This window comes from Schistocerca gregaria, chromosome 1 (genome assembly GCF_023897955.1).
Source record: "Schistocerca gregaria isolate iqSchGreg1 chromosome 1, iqSchGreg1.2, whole genome shotgun sequence".
In the NCBI taxonomy this organism is placed as follows: domain Eukaryota; kingdom Metazoa; phylum Arthropoda; class Insecta; order Orthoptera; family Acrididae; genus Schistocerca; species Schistocerca gregaria.
The window spans coordinates 383,913,460-383,939,160 of NC_064920.1; the positions used below are offsets into that span (position 1 = coordinate 383,913,460).

Sequence of the window (25,701 nt, forward strand, 5' to 3'; positions counted from 1 at the left end):
TTGATGATTTGCTGAAAAACAAATGGAATGCAGTAAGATCACTTACAAACATGTGTACTTGTTTGATTTTGGAGGCATGTAACAGTATCACATTCAGTTGGTGTGCATAACAATGAAGAAACAGCGCATAGGGACAGAACTGCTTCACCAATTGTTGTAGTCCTCTTTCTCTGACCGCCATTACTGAAGTGCCATCATATGTTTGACTAACCACTTTTCCTTCCACATTCCATTCTTTCACTACTGCATGAACAATGTTTGACAAACCTTCAGCAGTTTTATCCCCAGAAACATCGTAAAATCCAATGAATCTTTCCTTAATTTTGTCTGAAATACAATAACTGAATATTATACTCATTTTACTCTTACATGATACGTCTAATGTTTTATCAGCCTGAATCAAAATGAAACTGCAGTTCTGGATTCCAGATTTTATTTTCTCATTAACTGCCAGAGTTACCAATTCTATTACATATTCTGTATATCTGGAGACATTCCTTTAAAGGTTGAGGATGATGACAGATGCTCTCGGATTAACTGCTCTCCTTGAGCTAGTAAATCCAACAATTCCAGATAATTACCTTTGGTGCTGGAGCATTCGTCTTCTCGATGGCCGCGAAAGGCTAGTCCTTGTTTACAAAGAAATACAATTGCCTGAATAAGATGAGCCAATACTCTCCTGCTGGATGCTACTTGTTCGTTGTATTTTATTACTGTCAGACGAGCGGCTTCATTAAGGGAGTGCTCAATTCCAACTTTTGCCCAATAACTCAAATGATTCTTTGTTCTACAGGTGACGTTTTGATGTCTGATGTTTTTGTGCTTTCCTATCAAAGTTCGTTATTGTACAAATGCCCTCATTGCATCATTCATTTTCACCACCAAACAGAAGACATATATAACAATATAATCTGTTATTAACTGCATTCGCAGTCAGCCAAGCATACGTTTTGTACCAGGCTGTCTGAAAAGTGCGTTTTTGCTTGGCCTCACTTAAAACTACACTGAGTATAGGAGTAGCTCGTTTGTCCTTCAATTCACACTTTTTCGTACGTTAATGTAGAAAAAGTTGTTTTTTAATAAAAATTCTATGAGGCGTACAGTTTCCGGCTCACTCATATTGGCGTCACAACGAAAATATGCACTAAAATCACCCAAGAATGAATATGAACACAAACCACGTGACTGTTCACTTCCGTGTTAAAAGCCAGCATAGAAGTGGCAGAGACTAGTCTCGATACCTGCTAGCAAGTGCAGCGCATCGGCCTTCGTGCATCTTTTTTTTAAGCACGAATACAGTCTCCCCTCACGCTACGCCACTGTCCTCCAGCTTTTATTGCTAGTAGATGAATCAAGATGGTGATGCTACTGCTTCTTTATTCAAGCAGCTCCTCATTGGGCATCACAAGGCTGAGTGAACATCATTCCAGACTTCCCTACCTCAGAAAAAATCTGAGCAGGAATTGAACCCAGGTCCTTCCACAATGAAGGTAGTGAAGCGAAGCATTAGACTACTGAGGCACTCGTCAGCTTATTTTTGTAACATTTTTCTCCAGTCATCCACTGTAAAGAGACCAAACACAAGCTTTCACTTTAATCTGTTAATATTCTTTCCATAATTTTATTTCTTCTGGTTTTGATAAATTTAGTAATAATACAATATTATTTTGAATGCAACTATATTTATGTCATTTATTGTATAATACGTAACTATTCACACTGAGTAAGTAGTGCACTGGGACGACATTGGACTTGGATTTTGGAAGATAGCCGTTCTAGTCCCCCTCCGGCTATCCTTGGTTCTCCTAAATCGCTTAAGGGAAATGCTGGAGTTGTTCTCTTGAAAAAGACTTATCTGATTTTCTTCCTCAATTAGAGCCTGTTCTACGTTTGTAGTGACATCGATGGAATATTAAACTCTAATCTTCCTGCTTTTTTACTTCTATTCACAGTAATGAAAGTTTGGAAGTACACATTCAATACCTTTGATAGGTTGGCTACACACATTAGCAATCCTGAGCTGTGAACTTAACAATGTAGGATTTTCATTATCTACGATAATGCCTTAAGCAGAAGAAGAAGAAGATACTTAAATGTCTCAGGGAAAAATATAATTATAAAATCTACAAGATCACCTATGGTACAGGAATTTCCCATTATGTCCAATGCTGTGGTGCTATTCCACTGCCGGAGAGTCCTGGCAATAGTGACAATGTAAGGGAAAAAAACCAGAAAATACGAATTGAGATTTGTGTTGGGGAGAGCACTCAACTTGGGAAGCAATGTTAGCCATAGTGCTGTGGTGGTGTAGTGGTTAGCATTTCTCCCTAGCAAGCAGGAAGACCCGGGTTCGAACCCCGGCTGCAGCACAAATTTTGATTCCTTTCTTTTGCTTCAATCATTATCATAGATAAGAATTAAATGTCTCGGGGGGGAAATATAATTATAAGATGTTGAAATAAAGCTCGCACAGAAAAACATGGCTAAGAACTTGCCATTTACATTGGCAACAAAGAATGAATCAGTCTGTTAACTTACTTACATTTTTGACTGTTGTAACACCCCCATATTTATGAAAACAAGTTTCCTTCTTGCATGTTGACACTTAACAGTGTGGGTTTTCTTGATGAAGTGGACATGGAGGTGGATAATGGACCGTGTGATTATTTGGAAACTGATTAAAAAATCACCATGTTTACTATAGAAGCCTTTTAAAGTTTAACACAATGACAAAATGCCATGTGCTAGTCAAAAATTTGATTCTGTCTACTCTCATCATAATGCTGCGGCACCAATTAACTCTAATAAAAAAAAATAAAGTTAATGCAAATCTCATGGATATTAACAAATTTGTCCCTCAGTACACAGCGAAACATGATCTAGTTTCCTCGAGAACAAGTTAACAAATAGTGTGTTCATCACCCGTAAACTCTCTCTTAGTTTCACTCATTCCTTCCACCATAGTGAACTTAGTCTGTCAGTACACTTTAACATCTCAAAGACCTGTGCTACTGAGAAGATGTGGATACAGCTATTCACAGCAATAATAATTGCTATACACATTATATTAAATGTCGTAGTAGTAGTAGTAGTAGTAGTAGTAGTAGTAGCAGTACGCTAAAGCAACACCCAAGTATAGCATGTTACATCCCCCAGACCAGGTGAAAACTTGTAGCTTTTGATTTCTATGATGACATAAAACACAAAGTGGAAAAATTCCTAAAACAAACTTTAAACAGTAATAGAGTGTGTAAAAGTATTTACTACAAGTACCAAGCAAAAATACTTAAAATAATGAAGTTAGTAAGTCACTACTTAATATGTAAAAGCGAAAATAAGTTGCTCTAATCAGTTAATGTGATAAACTGTTGACTTGGGTCAAATAAGTTACCAATATTTGCTATTAAATCTTGCAAGCCTACCACTGTATTAATATTATTTTCATTTCATGGATATTTGGATATATGTGGTGAAACTTGATTCTATATACCATTCAGTCCACATAACCTTACCTGCTACTGCATTTGAAAAGAATGTCTGATAGCTTGCTGTCTTGGTGAAATTTTTTATTTTTTTTTTATTTTGCTCTTGCAAAATTTGTTGCCAGATGCCCTTACTTGTTGCAATTGTAGCACCTGTGACCTTTTTCTGAAATACCATTCTTTTTTTATTGATCTGCAGTACAATATTGCTAATTGATGGTTTATTACAGGCATCGCCGTCGTTGCCATCATCATCATCATCGTCATCATAATCAGTTTTCAGCAGTGTCTCCTGTGATTGACAAGCATGAATTTTCAAAGCTCATAATCATAGATTTATATTCATCTGATAGTCCTCTAATTAGAATACACATACTCTGTTTTCTTTAATTTGGAAACACTAACCATTTAATTTTTACAGTGTGGAAACTGTCCATGATACACATTCTTTCAGTGATGAACAATTATAAATTCTGGTTGTCAACAGTGTCTTTAATAACTCTCTGTCGGGAGATACTAGTTATTTGCAGACGTGCTTTAGCTTTTCCCAAACTCCTTTAACTGTAGAGATGTCTTGAGAGATATATATATACGTCGATGGATGGACGGAGAGTATAATTCTGGTTCGTACTGTGTTCATCTGTTGTTTTGCCATTGGCATAATCCCATAGTTGTTTGTGTTCTAGATGGGTTTGCATAATGAACTCCCACCTAATGTAGTTTTCTTTAACCATCAGTTTTTCAATTGGAGGCAGTGAACTGGTATTTAGATAAAACATAGTAGGATTGTAGCCCTTCTCGTTTCTTGAAATCTTCGGCAATGTAGTCAGTGCCTCTTTGAACATGTAGGCTCGCTTACCCCTGTCCACTGAAACTGTAGCTTGTTTGCCATTAATGAGATATCCATGGTATGCAAACTCCTGCACAGAACACAATGTGCTCAAGTTCAGGGTCGTTGCAGTGGTGATTTGTCAGCATCGGTGCTAAGCATAACGTGAGTGCACGTATCCAGATCCTTATGCACAAACGTCATGTGCTGTCCATGCCTAATGGCTCACTGGTTTCATGTGGTCCACCGCTTTAAATAGAGTATATAGGAATTGCAGTTGATCGTTAATATTGCATACCTTTGTTGTGCTTACGAATTCACCGGGCAGATGCAGTGACTCTCCTAATACGAGCTCTGATGCTGAAGCCCCGGTGCCTGGTTTAAATGTAGTCATCAGACCAAGTAGGATGACTGGCAGTGTGGACGTCCATATGGTCTCATGGCGCATCAGTGCTGCCTTCAGTGTGTGATGCTATCTTTCCAGCATGCCATTACTGGCTGGGCGTGGTCTTATGGTGTAAGTATCTGCAGAACTTGGCGAAAATGATTCAGACTCAACCTGTCTCCCCTTGTCGGTTGTTATCGGAGACTGCAATCAAATCTGGCAAGCCATGTTGACATGAAAGCTGCTGCAAGGATTTCTGCTGAAATGTCAGTAGGCACTGCTTCTAGCCAATGTATTTACCTGTCAGTCATCATCATCATCATCATCATCATCATCATCATCATCATCAGATAGTGACAGCCATCTGAGGGTGAATACGTGCAAAGTGTGTGCCGACATCCGTGAAGTCCCCTATCAGTGCATCCTCATGTCTGGCAGTTTTGCATAACTGGCAGCGTGGGCAAGCACTAGTCTGTTGACGGCAACCTCTGTCCGTGCCCAGGCATACGAACCACTGTGACACCAGCTTAACTGCCACGCACACTCCAGGGCGACATAGGTTATGCAGGTTATTGTACACTATCTGGCAGTTTGGAGTTGGTACATACAGTCGTGATCTGCTGTGCAGTACATCTCAGTAGACCTTGCCAGTTTCGTCCAGAATGTCAACCAGTTGCAATTTTAGCGAAGTTTTGTCATCACATAATATTGCTTGTAGTGGGGGTCTTCTTGCTGCGCAACTGCTGGCTCTGTCATGTTCAGGTGTTGTGAAATAACAGATACTGTGGATAAGCAGCCAGCCACCAAGTTGGTCAATCCAGAAATGTGCAGCAAGTCTGTAGTGAATTGTTATATAAACGTGAGTTGAGAGTTCATCCATGGTGAGCACTTGTAACTGTTCTTGTGGAATGCATATACCAGCATTTGTGATGAGTATAAACTGCAAAATCCAGTGTCTCGACCTGTGGCCTGAATTGCTTGATGGATTGGTAGCTGGCCAACAGCAACCTATCATACGTATTCCAGCACTGCTGCAAAGGCATGAATTTATGTGAAAAAAATGCTAATGGCTGCATGCACCATTTACCCTTTGTTGCAAAGCCAATCTGACAGCAAATTGACTGGCATCAACCTCTAAGGCGAGTGGAGCGTTAAGTTTTGGGTGAGTGAGTAGGTCAGCCTGAGCAAGACTGTGTTTCAACGCTTTGAACACCCCATCCATACTCTCATTCCATTGCACAGGGACATTAACTTGACCCTTAGTGCCTCAACAGTTGCTGCATTAAATGGTGCTTGTGCCTCGGGAGTACGTGGTAAATGACACTGGTAAAAATTTAGCATCATGAGGTATCTGTGTAGCTTTTTTATGGTTGTAGGCCTTAGCAATTGTAATATGGCCTCTACTTTTTCTGGTAGTTGTGCAGAACCAGATAACTTCAGGCTGGCCAAAATTGCATTTTGCTGTGTTCAAAACCACACCGTACTTCTCCAGTCGTTTAGAAATCTCACTTAAGTGCCTGTGATGCTGTTCTCTGGTTTCTGAATAGACCACACCTCATTCTGCTTTGCAAAGCAGAAAGGTAGTCCACGCAAGATGAAATGTACAAATTGCTGCCAGGTCTGTGCAGCATTTCGCAACATGAATATCATAAACCTCAACTCAATCTGAAGGGCATAATTGCAGCCATCTTGAGAATGTCCTTTGGCATGACTGGGATCTGTGTGCAGGTCTTCATTCAGTTAGTGATGCTAAATGTTCCTGAGCATGAGGGGTGTGGTTGTAGTCACATAATAATGGTACAAGGGAACAGTTAAGTCCTGGCATTCAGCACTCGAAATCGCCACATGGACACCAGGCGCCACCTTTTTCAGGGGCTGGGTGTAATGCTGATGCCATGGACTGCATGATAGGCGAATGATTCCCTTCTGCAGCGTAAGGTGAAGCTCTGCCTTTGCTATTGTCAGGTGTCCAGGCACTGACATAGGTGGTTCATGCTTAGTTTTAATGTGCTGGACAGTGTCATGCAACACCTGTTGTCACACTCCTGGTGATCTAGTTAACACTGGAAAATCTTGCAAAAACTTGTGCTACTCTGTATCTGCTACTTGCAGAAGCTCGATACTACTAGTTCTAGTGTCACAATGATATCTGGCGGCTGTCAAACCTGTAAGGCTGGCAACAAGACAGACCGTAGGTATATCAGACAAAAGTGTGAAATGTGCTAAGAAGTCGATGTCTTCTATTGCCTCAGCCATGTCCATTATAGTGAAATTCCATGTAAGTTGTCTACGGAGGCCTAGATGCACATTGTTATGCCGTGTACGATAAGTTGGGATTTCGGTATTGTCAGCAGCTGCCAAGTTAGCTTCCATGCATTGCCTGCAGCAGTGGAGTGACTTCCTCAGTAAAATACTCAAATTCTGTATGTATTAGATATTCCCTTCCTGAAGTCCAATCCATTATAAATAGGTGCTTAGAGGTGTTGTGGCAGTCGATGGTGCCTACTAATGACCACCGTTTCTATTTGGGAATGTGTATGGGCTTGTACACTTTTAAACCTGTTCACCATATCTGCAGTGGTAGCAGCAAACTGTGGAGCCAGACTCTGACCTGGAATGAGAAGTAGAGCAACTCCTTGAATATCATTGGCTACGCCGTTTATGGCAGCTCATATTACCACAGCAAAGCTGCCATTTTTGCTCTTAAAAGATCCACCTTGGCGGCTAGGCATCATAATCGGCACACGACACCATCGGGGTTATGGACGTAACACTGGTAGGAACAGTTACTGCACTGACCTGTGAGCATGGCATGATGGCATTTTGAATGTGGTCAGCAAGTTCTATGACCGTGTCCAATGACATGTCCAACTGCATACCAATGACAGCTTTCACCTGGGCCAGCAGACAGTTGCTCCAAATCGTGTGCAGAAGATTGCAACAAAGTGGAGATCAGCACTGTTCCTGTCAAAGATGGTGAAGATATTGTGAGAGCTTCCTGTCACTCATTTCTTCTTGAGTAAATACCAAGCAAATGAGGTTTTCCTGTGAAGCCACTACACTATATATGAGCTCTGCTTTTAATCTGTCATAGCTGTTTTCTATCAGAAGAGCCGTTGCTATGTCTTAGACCTCCGTAGCATTTCATTGGTCAAGCTGGCTTATGACCCAAGAAAATTTAGTGTTATTGGTGGTTTTTCCAAGGTAGGGAAAGTTTGCCTCCACCTGAGCAAACCACACAGTATGGGATTGTAGGGCCAAAAGGGCAGGAGGCACACTACCAGGAGTGATACTGTTGGTGAGTCCATCATTGTTTGTTAACTCTGTACAGCAAAAATTATTATTCAGGTCACCACTGATGGGATGTATAGCTATATGAGAGTATCCTGCACTCAAACTTATATTCAATCAAAAAATGAGATGGAACTTAAACAGATTTATTAACTCTCGAAAGTTATGAACAGGCATTGTATTTTAAAAAGGGTAACAGAAAATTTCAAACAAAGAGTAAAAATTGGTAATTACTCTGCTTTTCTAAGAATAAATGTGGTGCAGCGTTGCTGCAGGGATATTGCCCCAAGTGACAAAAATGCTCAGCATCAGGACGACATTCTTCTGTCTTTGCACTCTCATACAAACTGTGCTGAACAACATTTGAGATTGGCGTGAGAGACTGTTACATGGACTGACAGCGTGTAGCAGTTACTACGAGAGAAAACATTAAAAACTATCATGATTTGTGTAAATTTGCTTTTGGTTTTCAGAAGTGGGACAAAGAGACCTGTAGTCACAATTGGAGCGAGTCTTTCAGGAATTACTGAGTGTGTAGACCCGTTATGTTGCATGGTAGAAATTTTAGTTTTTTTAATTTTTTACAGCAATTTCACAATTTCAGTAACAACTGAACTCATTGTGTCGTGTTGTCAAAAATAATTTTACCATATAACTTGAGCATGCATTTTCATGAACCGAAGTGTCCATCCGTAAGGTGGTTGTATTTGACAAGTTCTCCGTAGCATGACAGGATACTCAAATGCACCAATGATCTGTATTCAGGTACATTCTGTGATGCAGCGTATTGTTAGTTTCAAATAGTACTCATAAATTCACATCTTTGCAGGCTCTTCATACTTTTCCTTCATCATATGTAAAACATTGTCAGTATCTTTTCTGTCTTGACATTCTTCACTAAACTCTCGATGTACAGGGTGATCACAATAAAAGTTAAACTTTCAAACCCCTGTAGACATAACACCACTGCTCAGAATGACATCAAATTGCAATGGAATATTATCGGAGAACGGGGAAAATGTATGACAAGAAGAAAAATAAATACTTACAGAGTGTAGCAATAGATGGTGCTGTAAGCATCATAATTTAACAGTGCTAAACTACAAATGACAAATGAATCATACAACAATGTCTTAGGTGTGTGTTTGACATTAAACAAACAGCAATACTCAGTGTGCATGGGTGTACAGGTGTGATACTGTTAGTTGCATAAGCCCATCCATGACGGAAAGGTCATATAACATCAGATGGGAAAAATCGATTTTTAATTGTCCTGAGGCCAAAAGCCACACAAAAGCATCAATCACATTAGTTTTTAATTGTACTGAGGCCAAAAGCTGCATAAAAGCATGAATCAATCAAATTGGGTTATTAATTTCTGTGCGACGTGCAAAACATGTTCAATATGCTGACCACCATTTGAGAAACAACATGTTCCACAACTAATCCGTGTTTCTGGGGTCACATTCAGAATGTGTTTCACAATGCGTGCCTTCAATGCAGTTAAGTTTGCAATCGGAACACTGAACACATCATCTTTCAGATAGCCCCACAGCCAGAAGTCACACGGACGAAGATCAGATGATTAGGACAGCCAAGCTGCAGGGAAATGGTGGCTGATAAATCTAGCATTTCCAAAATGGCACTTCAGCAGCTGCTTAACTTGATTTCCAGTGTGCGGAGGTGCGTCATCTTGCGTAAAAATGATTTCATCCATACATCCATGCAGTTGGTGAGCTGGAATGATGTGGTTGAGCAAACGACACTTGTAGCGCTTACCAGTGACGGTACAGATAACAGGACCCGAAGCACCTGTCTCTTCGCAAAAATATGGCTCTATGATAGATGATACTGTAAACCCACACTACACGGTGACCTTTTCAGGGTGAAGTGGCACTGATTGATTTGTGTGTGCATTTTCCATTGCTCAGATTTGACAATCCCCCCTGTGGGTCCGGGGTAAGAATAGGTCCGAGGTATTCCTGCCTGTCGTAAGAGGCGACGAAAAGGAGTTCCTCCCCCGCGGGCGGTTCAACAACTTACATTTGTGGTCATTTTGGTTTTTCACTTATTCTGTTTTTTTTTCCTTCATTTGTTTGTTTCCTTTCTTTGTCCTTCTCCCTCTCTCACTGTCTTCCTTACTTTTTACCTTGCCTTCTTCTCCTTGCCTTCTTGTCCCCCCTATGGTCTCCGCCTCGGCATTTGAGACAGTCTGTCCTTTCTCTCCCTCTCTCCCTTTTTTTTTCCTATTCTTCTTCCTCCCTGTGCGTGCCTGAAGGCTGACCCACACGTTCGCACGCGTAGTCGATGAACGGGGCAAAGCGTAATTCCCCGCGCTGGGTAGACAAGTAGGGCCCGTGCGTACCCCCTGGTAAAGGCCAGGCCCAGGGAGGGGTGATTGCCCGAGCTGATACCTTCCGACCATGCCGATCAGTCCCTCCATCCATTTATCGGGTGGTGTGACCTGAGGTGTAAACATTTACCTAAGGCGGGAGCGCCCTCTGAGAGGGTCCCCACAAGGAAGGAGCGCGCCATCGGAGACGCTAGCAATTGTGGGGGATCCATCCGCAATGGATTTCTCTTCTTCTTCTCTCTTGACTTCTGCCCAAAAACGGAAACTTGACCAGCCACCAGTGACAAAAGTACTACCGCCTGCCCCAAAGTTCCTCATAGTTTCTAGATCTGAGGACGGAAATGATTTTTCATCTGTCAACCCTTTCATTATTCAGAAGGGCGTAGATGCTATAGCCGGACACTCTTGTACCAGGATGCGTAATGGTACCTTGTTGTTGGAAACTGAGAATGTCTTTCAGGCACAAAAACTCCTTTGGGCCACATTCCTGTACATGTTCCCTGTCCAGGTGGAGGCTCACTGCACTTTGAATTCGTCGCGTGGTGTGGTATCTACTAGATCACTCTACAGATTGACTGACGAGGAGATTCAGTCTTTCCTCGCTGACGGCTGTACATAGCCATGAAAAAGGTCAACAATGACCTTGTACTGACCCGGACACTTTTCTCGACCTTTGATAGTGTTCAGCTGCTGTCGCGCTATGAAGCAGGCTATGCAGTTATTTCTGTTCACTCCTATGTCCAGACACCTACGCGCTGCTACCAGTGTCAGTGTTTTAACCACACCCGCCAGTCTTGTTCTAATGCGGCTAAATGTGTCACATGTGGCAGGTATGCCCATGAGGGTGACTGTCCACCTCCATCTCATTGCGTGAATTGTCAGGGTGACCATGCAGCATTGTCTCACGACTGTCCCATCTACAAGGATGAACGTTGTATACAGGAAATTCGGGTCAAAGAGAAAGAGTCCACCTCGGCTGCTCGCAAGCTTTTTGTTAGTAGGAAGCCCACGCTGCTCCCAGTGGGGGAAATACAGTACTGTCCTCACCTCTCCTCGACCTACCAGGGAGGTATCGACACAGACATGCGATCTGACCTTTAGCGCTACGGTCGTCCGTTTGGCCAGTGCTAAGATTGCCCAGTCAACGTCTCCTCTTCCTCCCATCGCTCCTAAGACACAACAAGCACATTCATCTGCTTCTGCCAAGACTAAGACAAAGAAGTTGGATGCACGGGCCTTCAAGAAGGAACCATCCCATGAAGACTTCGAAGGTCCCCAGAACTCCCAGCCATCGAACCAGTGCTTCAACTAAACGACTTTCCAAGAAGGCTCATAGGAAGCAAAGTACTCCGCCTCGGCGCGTTTCTTCTTCTGCGCCACCCAGCAGTTGCCGTCATCCGTTTCGCCCGGCCGCAACGTTTGTAGGGACGATGACTCTCCGCCGCCGGCCGGAGTGGCCGAGCGGTTCTAGGTGCTACAGTCTTGAGCCGTTAGACCGCTACGGTCGCAGGTTTGAATCCTGCCTCGGGCATGAATGTGTGTGATGTCCTTAGGTTAGTTAGGTTTAAGTAGTTCTGAGTTCTAGGGGACTGATGACCTCAGAAGTTAAGCCCCATAGTGCTCAGAGCCATTTGAACCATTTTTGACTCTCCGCCTATTGATAGTGGCAGCAGTGCTTGCTCGAAGCCAGGCCCTCAGCAGCCTTCAAGGTGACCCCTTCTTGCTTCTCCTTTTTCTTTTTCTTATCACAATGGCACTTCGTCATTGGAATATTCACGGCATTCGCTCCAACCGAGAGGACTTAAAGTTGCTGCTACGCTTACACTGTCTGCTCGTAGTAGCTCTCCAGCAAACAAAGCTACGCCCATGTGATCGTATTGACTTGGCACACTATACCTCTGTGCGTTTTGACCTACCCCCTGTGACAGGTATTCCGGCTCATGGAGGGGTTATGTTGCTGGTCCGGGATAATATCTACTACGATCCCATCACATTGCACACCAACCTGCAGGCAGTTTCCGTCCGAATTACTCTCCCCACTTTCATATTTTCCATTTGTACTCTTTACACTCCATTGTCGTCTGCCTTTACTAGGGCAGACATGGTGCAAATTATTGCTCAGCTACCGTGCAGGAGACTTGGGTGGAGGCTTCAATGCCCACCATCCCCTTTGGGGCTCTCCAGCATCCTGCCCGAGAGACTCCCTGTTAGCAGACCTTTTCTACCACCTCAATCTTGTCTGCCTCAATACTGGTGCCCCTACTTTTCTTTCGGACACAACTCACACCTATTCCCATTTAGACCTCTCTATATGTACTACCCAACTTGCACGTCAGTTTGTGTGGTACACTCTTTCTGATACGTATTCAAGCGACCACTTCCCTTGTGTTATCCATCTCCTGCATCATACCCCATCTCCATGCTCAACTTGTTGGAACATCTCCAAAGCAGACTGGGGGCTCTTCTCTTCCAGGGCGACATTTTAGGGTCAAAACTTCGCAAGCTGCAATAGTCAGGTCGCACACCTCACGGAAGCCATTCTCACTGCTGTTGAATATTTCATCCCCCATACTACTTCTTCTCCACGTCGCGTACCGGTCCCCTGGTGGACCGCAGCATGTAGACACTATATGTGCTCATCAACGTGCTTCACGCACCTTTAAACGCCACCCTACAATGGCAAATTGTATTAATTATAAATGATTATGTGCGCAGTATCGCCGTGTTATTAAAGAAAGCAAGAAAGCCAGCTGGGCTGCTTTCACAAGCTCTTTCAACAGTTTTACTCCTTCTTCTGTTGTCTGGGGTAGCTTGTGCCAGCTATCTGGTACTATGGTCCACTCACCAGTTTCTGGCTTGATGGCCGCGAATGACGTCCTTGTGGCCCCTGAGGATGTCTCCAATGCCTTCAGCCGATTTTTCGCAGAGGTTTCGAGCTCCGCTCATTACCACCCAGAGGAGACAAGGCCACCTAACTTCCGCTCCTCGAATCATGCAAGTTATAATGCCTCATTCTCCATGCGGGAATTCGAATGTGCACTTGCCCGGTCACAGTCCTCTGCTCTAGGGCCTGGTTATATTCATATTCAGATGCTGAAGAACCTTTCTCCTGCGGGTACTCTCTTCGTACTTATAATTGCATCTGGATTGAGGGTCATGTTCCCACATGATGGTGCGAATCTATTGTTGTCCCGATTCGTAAGCCAGGGAAGGACAAGCACTTGCCTTCCAGTTATCGACCCATTTCCCTTACCAGCTGTGTCTGTAAGGTGATGGAACGAGTGCTTAACTCTCGTTTGGTTTGGCTTCTCGAATCTCGATGTTTACTTACCAATGTACAATGTGCATTTCGTAGGCGCCACTTTGCTGTTGACCAACTGGTTACCTTTTCGACCTTCATTATGAATAACTTCTTGCGGAAGCACGAGTCAGTGGCTGTGTTCTTTGATTTGGAGAAGGCTTAAGACACCTGTTGGAGGGCGGGCATTCTCCCCACCGTGCATACACGGGGCCTTCATGGTTGCCTCCCTCTTTTTATTTGTGCATTTTTAATGGAACACAAGTTCAGGGTATGTGTGGGTTCTGTCCTGTCCGACACCTTTCGCCAGGAGAATGGGGTGCCACAGGGCTCAGTTTTGAGCATTGCTCTCTTCGCCATAGCAATCAATCCAATAATGGATTGCCTCCCAGCTTATATATCAGGTTCCCTTTTTGTGGACGATTTTACCATCTACTGCAGCGCGCAGCGTACATGTTTCCTGGAGCGCTGTCTTCAGCGTTGTCTTGACCGTCTTTACTCCTGGAGTGTCGCCAATGGCTTCCATTTTTCTGCCGAGAAGACAGTCTGTATCAACTTCTGATGCTTCAAAGAGTTTCTCCCACCGTCCTTACATCTCGGTTCCATTGCTCTCTCATTTGTGGAGACAACAAAATTTTTAGGTCTTACATTTGTCAGGAAACTTAGCTGGTCTTCACATATGTCATATTTGGCTGCCCGTTTGTACCCATTCCCTAAATGTCCTCTGTGTCCTCAGCGGTACGTCGTGGGGAGTGGATCGAACCGTCCTCCTTCGCCTATATCGGTCGATCGTCTGCTCAAAGCTGGATTGTGGGAGCTTTGTATACTCCTCTGCAGGGCCGTCCATCTTATGCCGCCTCAACTCTATACAACATCGGGGGTTGTGTCTTGTGATCGGAGAGTTCTATACTAGTCCTGTCGAGAATCTTCATCCTAAAGCCGGTGAATTGCCACTAACCTACTGGCACAATATACTGCTTTGTCGGTATGCCTGTTGGCTATTATCAATGACCGACCACCTGTCTTATCGTTCCTTTTTTGATGACTCACTCAACCATCAATACGGGTTGTATGTATCTGCCCTGCTACCCCCTGGAGTTCGCTTTCGTAGCCTCCTTCAGCAACTTGATTTTCCACTCTCTGCAACCTTTAGCGTGAGCGAGAGCCAAACGCCACCTTGGCTCCAGACTCAGGTTCGCGTTCACCTTGACCTCAGCTCGCTCCCCTCCCTGGAGTTCGCTTTCGTAGCCTCCTTCACCAACTTGATTTTCCACTCCCTGCAACCTTTAGCATGAGCGAGAGCCAAACGCCACCTTGACTCCAGGCTCAGGTTCGCATTCACCTTGACCTCAGCTCGCTCCCAAAGGAGGTTACCCCAGTTTCGGTATTCTGCTCACGGTTTGTCAAACTTCTTTCGAAGTTCATTAATATGATCTTCATTTATACAGATGACTCTAAGACCAATGACGGTGTCGGGTGTTCTTTTATTGTTGGGGCACACAGTTTCAAATACTGGCTCCATGGCCATTGTTCAGTCTTCACAGCTGAGCTATTTGCCCTCTATCAGGCTGTTCTTTACATCTGCCGCCACCGACATTCTGCTTACGTCATCCGCTCTGATTCTCTGAGCGCCATCAGAGCCTCATTGATCCGTATCCGGTTCACCCTTTTGTGCACCGAATCCAAAGCTCTCTTCAGCAGCTGGCGGATGACGGTTCTCTAGTTACCTTTATTTGGGTTCCTGGCCATGTTGGTATCCCTGGGAACAAAGCTGCAGATGCCGTGGCCAAGGCTGCAGTCCTCCAGCCTCAGACAGCTTCTTGTTGTGTGCCTTCATTTGATTTTAGCAGGGTCATTTGTCAGCCCATTTTATCGCTGTGGCATGCCCATTGGTCTACACTGACTGACAACAAGCTTCGGCCCTTGAAACCTCTCCGCATGGCTTGGACGACCTCTTCACGCCCTTCTCGGTGGGAGGAGGTCATTTTGGCCCAGTTACGGATTGGACACCGCCATCTGCTGACAGCTGTGCCGGCGCCGTTTTGCCCATGGGGGCAGTTGCTTATGGTACACCACATTTTAAGTCCTGTCCGAATTTTAATACACTGCACATTGATCTTGGCCTGCCATGTGCTCTGGATTAAATTTTATCGGATGTCCCAGGAGCAGCTGCTCGTGTTCTTCGTTTTATCCACTTGACAAACCTGTCTAAGGACATTTGATTATGCTGTTTTCTTTTAATCCCTTGCCTGTTAATGTGCCTCTTATAGTGTGGTCCCTTTTAGTTGCTGTTTTAACATTGTGCTTCGCAGTGCAATCATAATTTAGTCTGGGCGCTAATGACCACTGTAGTTCTGTAGTTGTGCACCCTAAAACCACAAAAAAAATTGACAATTCTGTGTATTGACATCTCCTGTCAGATGGAAGTGGACTTCGTATGCCCACAAAATCTTCCACAGGCCATCATTGTCCACTTCCATGCGAACAAGAAATTCTAAAGCAAATGTCTCTCTTTCTGGCAGGTCAACAGGAAGCAACTTGTGCACATAGGTAATTATGAATGGATAGCAAAGAAGGGTGTTTCATGGGATTCTAAGCACCGTGCTTACGGGTGTGTCCAATATTCGCTCAATTCCCCGTGCACTACACGTTTGCACACCACCACTGCCGGTTCAGCCATCGCCATCTGCTGACTGCTGCGCCGGCGCCGTTCTGCCCATGTGGGCAATTGCTGACAGTACGCCACATTTTAACGTCCTGTCCAAATTTTAATACACTGCGCGTTGATCTTGGCCTGCCATGTACTCTGGATGCCATTTTGGCGGATGACCCAGGAGCAGCTGCTCGCGTTCTTCATTTTATCCACTTGACAAACCTGTCTAAGGACATAATTTTTTTTTTTTGGTCCCTGTTAATATGTCTTTTACAGTGTTGTCCCTTGTAGTTGCTGTGTTAACCTTGTGCCTCGCAGTGCATTCCTAACTTAGTCTGGGCGCTAATGACCATTGTAGTTGTGTGCCCTAAAACCACAAAAAAAGAAAAAAAACACCGCCGCTCGTCTTCTCCTGCATTGTTGTGGCCACTGCTTCCACTTACATTAAATCAATTTGTTCCCTCACCGAGCGAGGTGGCGCAGTGGTTAGACACTGGACTCGCATTTGGGAGGACGACAGTTCAATCCCGCGTCCGGCCATCCTGATTTAGGTTTTCCGTGATTTCCCTAAATCACTCCAGGCAAATGCCGGGATGGTTCCTCTGAAAGGGTACGGCCGACTTCCTTCCCCATCCTTCCCTAATCTGATGAGACCGATGATCACGCTGTCTGGTCTCCTTCCCCAAACCAACCAACCAACCAATTTGTTTCCTCCCTTTACCAGGTCGCACACCAAAAGAATCCGTCTTTTCGAATTTCCGAATCATGTTCTCCAAACCCATGGCAGTCATCGGACCAATCCCTATTTTCAAACCCTTCAGTGTCTGGAGCTTCTGCAGAGCGACGTGTGCACAGTCATCATTCTCGCAATACAGCTTTACAAGCAGACCGTGATCCCGCATTGAGACATGGCGAACGTCGCAGACACGAAAAGAAGAAAACCCGTGTACTGGCGTGTTTATACCAACTTCAATGGATCGTATGCATGACAGGTGTTTTCATTTACATATTCTGACACATACAGCACCATCTACGAGTAAATTTTCACACTATTTTTTTGTTCTTCTGCCATATGTTTTCCCCCTTCTCCGATAATATTCTGTTACAATTTGATGTCATTCCGACAAGTGGTGTTATTTCTACAGTGTTTTGAAAGTTTAACTTTGATTATAATAACCCTGTACATCTCCATTGATATTCCTCATGCAGTCAATTTGGATTTCCTTCACTTTAGGTTGCACAGTGTTTTTTAGTTGTAAATCTTCTGACAGTTGACACAGAGCTTTGGGAACAATGCCCTTATCTTAAAATCAAATTTCTCTAGTGCTAATGCCTAATGAGTAACCCAGTTGTGCATCACACAGCATTTTATCAAGAATGCCAATGCCTTGTTTTCAATCATGACAATTGAATGCCTCCCTAGCAAGTAAAATGAAAATTTCTTAAAGCTCCAAATGACTGTGAATGCTTTTGTTTGTGTCACTAGTTATTTCCACTTCCATGCTGATAATATTCTCTGCTTTCAAAAGCAAATGTTTTGTGCATAATTTGTCAGTCAGCATCATTTAATCTTCTAATCTCGCACATCAGTTCAGAGGTAATATGGTTCCACCAAATCTGAGTGATATTATAATGGTGATTCCAATAATGAGAATTTAATACCTACAATACCTTTCTGCCATGCATCTCCCCACATCCACAAGATGTATTTTTTTAATGTCTATTTATGAAGCATCAGTGGAAACCACAGAATTTCAAAAATGATTTCAAATGTCTCTTAGATTTTGGGACTGAAAAATTCATTGCTGTAGCTAATTTCTCAGACCTGGGCTCAATACCACAGGGCAGAATAGAAACTGAGAAATTTAAATTGTTTCCATGTAGTTCTGTCATCTTCAGATTGATTGTGACACCAGGGTTTCTAAAGGCTTGCAGAACATCGATGTGTGTTTCTACATGCCCTTGTTGTTGTTGTTGTTGTTGTTGTTGTGCTACAGAAGAATGCTGAAGATTAGATGGGTAGATCACATAACTAATGAGGTATTGAATAGGGTTGGGGAGAAGAGAAGTTTGTGTGGCACAACTTGACTAGAACAAGGGATCGGTTGGTAGGACATGTCCTGATGCAGCTCTCCATGCTAATCTATCCTGTGCAAGCTCCTTCATCTCCCAGTACCTACTGCAACCCACATCCTTCTTAATCTGCTTAGTGTATTCATCTCTTGGTCTCCCTCTACGATTTTTACCCTCCACATTGCCCTCCAATGCTAAATTTGTGATCCCTTGATGCCTCAGGACATGTCCTACCAACCGATCCCTTCTTCTAGTCCAGTTGTGCCACAAACTTCTCTTCTCCCCAATCCTATTCAATACCTTCTCATTAGTTATGTGATTACCCATCTAATCATCAGCATTCTTCTGCAGAACCACATTTTGAAAGATTCTATTCTCTTTTTGTCCAAACTATTTATTGTCCATGTTTCACTTCCATACAAATACTTTCAGCAACAACTTCCTCACACTTAAATCTATACTCGATGTTAACAAATTTCTATTCTTCAGAAACTTTTTCTTACCATTGCCAGTCTACATTTTATATCCTCTCTACTTAGACCATCAGTTATTTTGCTCCCCAAATAGCAAAACTCCTTTACTACCATAAGTGTCTCATTTCCTGATCTAATTCCCTCAGCATCACCCGACTTAATTTGACTACATTCCATTATCCTCGTTTTGCTTTTGTTAATGTTCATCTTATATCCTCCTTTCAAGACACAGTCCATTCCATACAACTGCTCTTCCAAGTCTTTTGCTGTCTCTGACAGAATGACAATGTCATCGGCGAACCTCAAAGTTTTTATTTCTTCTCCATGGATTTCAATACCTACTCCAAATTTGTCTTTTGTTTCCTTTACTGCTTGCTCAATATACAGATTGAATAACATCAGGGAGAGGCTACAACCCTTTCTCACTCCCTTCCCAACCACTGCTTCCCTTTCATACCCCTCGACTCTCATAACTGCCATCTGGTTTCTGTACAAATTGTAAATAGTCTTTCGCTTCCTGTTATTTTACCCCTGCCACCTTCAGAATTTGACAGAGAATATGCCAGTCAACAGTGTCAAAAGCTTTCTCTAAGTCTACAAATGCTAGAAACGTAGTTTTGCCTTTCCTTAATCTTTCTTCTAAGATAAGTCGTAAGGTCAGTATGCCCTTCTCATGAATTATTCACAGCTAAATAGTTGTCATTATAAAATGTGACTCTTCATAACAATTGCTCACTCAAAATCTCATCTAAGGCTCTCATGATTGCTGCATGTGGTATATTTAAACCAAATGGCATTCCATGAATTGATGGCACATACTTTTACAAAGGAAAGCAGTGTACTTCTGTCTGTCAGGATGCACTGATAATTGCCTGTAGCTAATCGTCAAGACCAAACTACTTAGTTAATTGGCCTCTAAACATCTGTGATACATCTTCCTGGTTTTCTAGCCGGTCTTGCTAGGGGAGTATAATACGATACATTGATCTCGCATTTTGTAGCTTTGTCTTTCTTTGTTGCAGCATGAATTGGATTGCTATACTAACTATCGTAGCACTCTACTATGTCATTATTAATTTTTATTTTTTTTTTATCTGCAATCGCTTTCTTCAGTAGTATGGGATACAACTTGATTCTAAATGGTTCAAGTTTCTACATTTTTTATTTTCATGCAACCCCATTCATTAGTGTTATGAACTGACTAAACTGCAATTGTCCAGTATAACTGTGGGTTCTTTGATTGCTCAGGGAGATGGTAGAGTGAAACTACAACATATGAAATATTAGTTCACTTTATTACAATCCATTGCCACAGGGATGTGCTGAATGTTTACAACTGTCTTTGAATATTAACACATTGTTTGATGTACACATTTACTAAACTCTTATAGTCAAGAACAAAGTTCAGAATGACCGTTCAATCTAATACATGAGTAATATGGGTCCTAACTGGATAATGATGTTTGCTTGATCAGAGGCTATTCATTGTTGCGGACTGCAGCAAGGCATTGTTAACTTCTGTGGTATTGGTCTGAGGTGCCAACTTTGTTATAGCTCCATAATCTTTGGACGATACCACAATTAGTCCTGGTTGTTTTACAAAAGAAAAAATCATGGTGGCACCTCAGAACTTCAATAGAATCTTCTCATTATGTTAACACGGAGCTCTCAATACTGGATTTCATAAACATATTTTTTCAACATTTCTTCTGGTTAGTCACGTAAGCAACCCAGTACCAGTTCTGGATATATGGTTCTAGCAGCTATATTTTTCACTTCCATGATTCACTTTCACTCCGGTGTAAATGCACAACTGTTCTTGAAACATACTCGAGTTGTCAGGTTCCATTGTGTTGTTAAAAATTTCCAACTAAACTGGATGGAATAGCTTTATGCAGTGTAACAGAAATAGAAATATTAGACTAAGAGTGAACTTTATACTGTTTAATCAGAGAGAAACAGCCATTTTGGGATTGGTTTAATAAGAAAACCACCTTGGGCCATAACATGTAAACATGACAGTGAAAAACAGTTTCCAAAATTAGGATTTTAGCTTCCAAAGGTGTGTTGCATGTAAAGGTATTGTTTGTCGTTGTTACAGGATGACTAATATTTCCATTTTTTATTGATTATTCAAATAGCATTGTCGCTGTAACAAATCTTCATAATGTTGATACTGTTATCCTTAAATATTCGACTGCAAACCTCCTCCCCCCCCCCTCCCCCCACTCTTGCATGCAGCCTCTTCCTCGAATTCTGAATGGCAATAATGCCTGCTCTCATATCCACTCTCGGATCAGAAGTATCTAGACACCCCTATGTAATGAGGAATTGACTATCAGATGTCACGAGAGGCTGACCTGCCAGTACGAAAGGAGGCGGAGAGCATTGAGTTGTCAGTAGAAAAGCAGTAATAACAGACTGGATCAATCAGGAGAGCTCAGTGACTTCGAATGTAGACTAGTCATTGGTTGTCACCAGAGCAAAAGATCAGTCTGAGACATTTCGGACCTCTTAAAGCTGTGCAACTTGACTGTTAGTGATGTTATTGTGAAATGGAATGCAAAGGAACAACCACAGTTAAACAAAGGCTAGGCAGTACTCATACTGACATACAAGGACCATGAAGCATTGTAGAGGGTGGATGTAAAAACTTGCATGAAATCACCAGAAGAAATCGCTTGTGTGTTCCAAAGTGCTACCAGCAGTCCAGTTAGCACAACTATGCATAGGGAGTTAAAAAGAATTGGGTACAAAGGTTAAGTAGATCCTCGTAAATCCCACATTTCTCTAATCTGTGCTAAACAAAATTGACATAGTGTAAAATAGCGACACCACTGGACAGTGGATGACTGGAAATGAGTGATGAATCGCACAATACCCTGTGGTAATCCAATTTAAAATTTTGAACGTTACAGACTATAAGACACACTTTAATTTTTAAGAAGTTTTTAAAAAAATAACATTTTACCATTTTCATTATTGGATTGCAAAGCCAGACTAAAAAATATTCTTAGTTTGTAAAACCAGACTGATCTTTAAAATCCCTGAAAATTGTCATCGGAACTTTCTCCTCCTCCTCCCCCCCCCCCCCCCCCCTCAATGTTGTCCTCTTCATAGATAAGATAGTTTTCACTGCCATTGAGAGTGTTACTTATGCCACACTTCTTGAAAAATTTAACAATAATGTCATCTGTCGCTCAAGACCATGGATGTTTTATCAACTGACACACTTTTTTTTAAGCTGTGAATTTTAGTGTGAATTCATGTTGGGTTTCATCCATTTGTTCCATTCCTCTCTCATATATACTTTAAATGGTTTATTTATTGAGACATCAAGAGATCACAGTTGTAAAGAAAGTTCTCCTAGAGTAACAGCAAGCTCTGTTTCTCCCAGGTTCAATTTCTCTTTCACAACATTTTTCAAATAACTACTAAACTGACCTAGCACAAGACGAAAAATCTTCTTTAGCAAAGTATCTTTTCTCTCACCCACACACTGTTAATCCATAATATCACACCAGCCTTGTCTATCCAATCCTTGTCATGTATGTGAATAACGCCTGGTGGTATTTCGGAAGGTTTTGACATTGTTTTGCACCTGAAAATGATCATTGGATTAAATTTATCATCATCAGCACAACTTATTTTTATAGTTACAGTTTTTGCACCTTTCGTGGCAACAGCTATGTTACTTGGCACATCAAATGTCAGAGGAGTTTTGTGCATATTAACTGTTTGGCTTAGTTCCATACTGGTTTTCTTTCAGTGTTGAATAATAAAATGGTGTAAAGATAATATTTTCTCTTAATACTCTTGTGGCATTTTCTGAGATATTTTGCTTTTGGTTCACATGCTAAGTCCATGACACTTCATAAAACTGTAGCACCAACCAACTCAACCTTTAAAGTTGTTAAGTTCAACTGTAGTGCTAGCTTATGGGCGTGTATTTGAATCATTTTTGTATTCATTCCTGTGCCTTTTTGACAGTGTCCTTGAAACCGTTTCAATGCATCATCTTCTAGTTTTGGCTACTTTTGCATTCAGTCCTCTATTTTCATGTTTAGTCTTCCTCTTTTCTTTTTTCTTCTTCTTCCCCGCCAACCGTAAATGGTTTTTTTTCCATTGATGGAGGGCTGCAATGCTGCTCATCTGCTCTGTTTCCATGTTCTTCTGCATGAACTATTATTTTCAGTTTATAGCCTGCATCATATGAATACCTTTTACTTTTTTTCCATCATGAAAATAGCTACTGATAAAAATATTGTACTGTTACTGATAACACACACACTTCCAATTCAAATTAATTGGCACCATAGGCTGCAGTGACACATCATAGTCTAAACCGTATTGTGGGTTTTTGACAGGTGGGTGGGAGGGAGACAGTGTTAGCAAACTTGTGATTTGCCACAACCTGTGTTCATTCACCAGAGCACTGCTGCTGCCGCCAGTTGATCCAGTGTTACCAGATAGAGACAGATTTCCCTCGGCATTGAATATGTGGTCATTTTTAAGACTGGTGGCAATTTTAAATCGGACACTGGATGTTTCTATATTAATTTCAAGTATAAGATGCACCTGAATTATGGAGGCAGTTTTTCGGAAAAAAAAAAAAAAAGTGCATCCTATAATCCGTAAAATACGGTGTGGTATGAGGATGTTTTTTGTGGTCAGGGAGTGGTCCCCATATTGCACTTATAAAATGCTAATTGTAGGCACATTTTGCAGCATTATGCACTGTGTGCAATAGAGAAGCAACTTGGAGATGGTGACCGATGGTATCGGCATGACAATGCAACCTGTCATAGAGCAGCAACTGTGAGGCAATGATTTGTGTACAATAATGTTCCTGAAATGAACTGGCATGTCTGGATACTGTTGATCAGACAGTCTGTGTTACTCTCGTTACCACCTACGCAGATTGTTACACACTTTATTGTGACATGTACAACTTTGACAGATCGTTTAGCTGCTCAAACATATTTTTGAGATGCGAATCCAACAGTGCATCAATCTTTATTCCACAAACACTTACACCGGATACTGTAATTAGTATTTACTGCTTCATCTCATCATTTTCATTGAGAAGTCATATGTCAGCCCATGTCCTAGCTCAAAAGTTGTTGTTTTTGTGGTCTGCAGGCCAAAGACTGCTCTCCACAGTTCATCCTATGCAAGCCTCTTCATCCCTGTGTAGTGACTGCAACCTACACTTATTTGAACCTGCTTACTGTGGTCAAGACTTGGTCTCCCTTAGCAGTTTTTACCTCCCTCCAGTCCCACTTCTCTCTATTGCCAATGCCTCAGCATGTATCCCATCAACTGATCTCTTCTTTTCATCAAGTTGTGCCACAAATTTCTTTTCTCCTAAATTTTATTATGCAGTGTACTCATTGAATCTATAGTCTTCTTCTGTAGGACCACATTTCAGAAGTTTCTATTGTCTTCTTGTGTGCATAGTTTTGTCAGCCATGTTTCTCTTCTGCTAGCTCCAGACAGCAACTTAAGAAAAGACTTCCTAATGTTTAAATTTATTTTGAATGTTAACAAATTTGTCTCACTTTACTATTACCAGTCTGTATTTTATGCACAAACTATTTCTATCACCACCAGTTATTTTACTGCACAAGTAGCAAAACTTGTATACTAATTTTAATGTCACATTTCCTAATCTTATTCTCTTTACATTACCTGGTTAATTTGACTACATTCTATTTTTATTATTTACTTTCATCAATATTTGTCTTATAACCTCTTTCTGTAGTTATTGTATTCATTTTAATCGTGTGGCCTCTTTTTACCACAGCTGCTTTGGATGGTCATGCTCAATACTGCATTCATTTGCTGTTGCCTTTTGCTTGCATTTCTCTTCTACCATGTTGCTCGACTAATCCCTTGGCCTGTGATCAAAGTTGCACCCCCTATCTTTACCTTTATTTCTAGAATACTTCTATTGTGGCTGAAGAGTATCATTTCATGTACCGAAACCAATTTTGTTACTTTATCACAGCAAACTTAATGAATGTGCATAGTCGCTATATTCTTGACTTGGTGGCTCCTTATTGTGGCTTCTTCATTCTTGAAAATTGTCTTCAATCTCTTCAGTTTGCTCTATACCTCCTTCAATGTGTGAGTATAGTAACAGTGCCAACTTTCCATGAACTGCTAGCTGTACCCTTTTGATTAGAATTGTGACTAACTCAAACTTTTTTACAAGCTCATTGTGAATCACAATATTTTTGTAAGAATTCTCTAATTGTAACATTGTTTCATACATTATGTATTTGGCAGAAGCAAACTAGATTTTACTGCTTATTTTTATTCAAGAGACTACTATTTGCTAATGAATACAACATCAAAGTTCAAAAGGTGCAAAAACTTCAGCTGCACAGGTTCCACATGTGCTCCATTTTTCATATAATTATTATGCCTATGAGCCTATCTTTTGTCTTTCTGGTTACATTCGCAAAAGACACTTCTAAACAGTTCATAAATGCCGTGGGATGGAGTCCTTTAGTTACTTAGCTTAAAGTCATTCCATTATTATGAATAAAGGTTGGAACTGAGACAGCCTGCTTAGAACTGTTCTCCTCTAAGGTAGCCACTACGCCTTCCCATAATTGCTCTTTGTTGACCATGAGTGAGCTGTCAGCACATGTATTTTCAAGCTCCTTCCATTCTTGTACTCTGGTGGCTAATTTAGTAATCATAGCTGGGTTGCATTGAATTCCCTACTATCAGCATTGGCACTCAATGTGTGTACTTCACGATCTATATGTAGATCTACAGATAGATTGCTACTTACTTTAAGGAAGGCAATCTGTCTTTTCCAACATTGTTGACATTCCTACCTGGAGTTTCCAT

General features: G+C 41.9%; 1 protein-coding gene and 1 non-coding gene across 4 annotated transcripts in view; both read left to right on the top strand.

Moving 5' to 3' along the window:
• Positions 1-25,701, top strand: part of LOC126348507 (protein hairless) — an 83,987-nt gene that overhangs the window by 15,239 nt on the left and 43,047 nt on the right. The gene's annotated exons all lie outside the window — the stretch shown is intronic.
• Trnaa-agc (transfer RNA alanine (anticodon AGC)) lies at positions 2,297-2,369 on the top strand. The gene has a single exon. It is a non-coding gene; the product is annotated as a tRNA-Ala (tRNA).